The 1332-nt window shown below is 45.0% G+C and overlaps 1 non-coding gene across 1 annotated transcript; it reads left to right on the top strand.

Annotated features, from left to right (window-relative positions):
- The first annotated feature begins 935 nt into the window (after window positions 1–935).
- LOC141636806 (small nucleolar RNA R71) lies at window positions 936–1041 on the top strand. Its single transcript, XR_012541391.1, has one exon. It is a non-coding gene; the product is annotated as a small nucleolar RNA R71 (small nucleolar RNA).
- The last annotated feature ends 291 nt before the right edge of the window (window positions 1042–1332 follow it).

The raw sequence follows: 1332 nt of genomic DNA, 5'->3' as shown, positions 1-1332 counted from the left end.
TTCTTCAACAATTTTACTCGATCGACCCCCAGAAACTAGTCGATCGAGGACTTTCTTAGCCGTCAACTCATTTCCCTTGACAGAACACTGTTCATCAGCTATTATTTCCTTCCTCGGGTCTGATTTTAACACTTCCGGTCCCTCATATGAACGACCGCTTCTCAAATTAATTAAATTTACCGTCTCATGTGGATTTTTGTCAGCTTGTGACGGTAAATGACCCGGTTTCCTTGTGGACTGGTTCGCGGCTAACTGGGCAACTTGAGTTTCAAGTGCCTTGATAGAAGCATCTTTTTTGTTGGTTTCTTAACTTCCACTGCTTTGTCAAAGACTGCAACATCGTCTTCAACTCACCTATCTCACTTACCCCACCAGAAGACGATGCACCTTGATTAGGTGTAGGAAAGGAAAGAGGCTTCTGAAAGCCTTGTTGAGTCTTATGCAGAGGATGGGTAGGATTGAGCAAATTTTGACTTGTCCACCTCAAGTTGGGATGAACTGCCCCTTGGTTGTTATAATAGGAACCCCCTCCATGCCTATATTGTTGAAAGGCTAGGACCTGTTCCTTCTCTATAAGACAGCCAACAGCAGTATGGCCGTCGTTGCTACCACACCTCTCACATGTGACGGTCTCCCCTCTAGTAAGCATATGGACCGTCTGAGGCTCCCCAGCAGAATGTAACTCCAACTTATCAAATCTAGCATTCATGGTTTCCAGCTGAGCCACAACTTGCTTATCGACTACATGAACAGTTCTAATACCATCCCTCGGGTTTCCATATTCAGCACTGTGGTTCGCCATCTCTTCAATAAGGGCCCATCCCTTATCATCGTCAGTATTCTCTTGGAATCTCCCATTAGATGATGCATCAAGTATGGCTTTGTGATCATCATATAGCCCATTGTAGAAGTGGTTAGACAGAAACCATGGGTCAAAACCATGGTGAGGAAGAGACCTCACCAATTTCTTGAAACGGGACCATGCTTCATAGAGAGTCTCATCAGGTGCCTGCTTGAAACTCGTAATCTTTACCCTCAACTAATTTGTTCGCTGTGGAGGGAAATATCTCTTATAAAAAGCAAGATCAAGGGTCTCCCAGTTTGTAACCCCTGCGGCCGTGTGGTCCAAATCAGTCAACCACTCCCTGGCTGCATCATTCAAAGAAAAAGGAAACAGAACTTCCTTAATCTTGTCTTGAGTTACCCCCTTTGTGGCGGGGATAGTAGAACAGTAGTCCGTAAAAACCTCCATATGCTTCCTCGGGTCTTCACCTGCCACATCTCTACAGTGATTTCTCTCCACCAGATTGATATAGGAAGGACGGATGTCAA

Source organism: Silene latifolia, chromosome Y (genome assembly GCF_048544455.1).
Source record: "Silene latifolia isolate original U9 population chromosome Y, ASM4854445v1, whole genome shotgun sequence".
Classification (NCBI taxonomy): domain Eukaryota; kingdom Viridiplantae; phylum Streptophyta; class Magnoliopsida; order Caryophyllales; family Caryophyllaceae; genus Silene; species Silene latifolia.
This window is presented reverse-complemented; position numbering and strand designations above follow the sequence as displayed.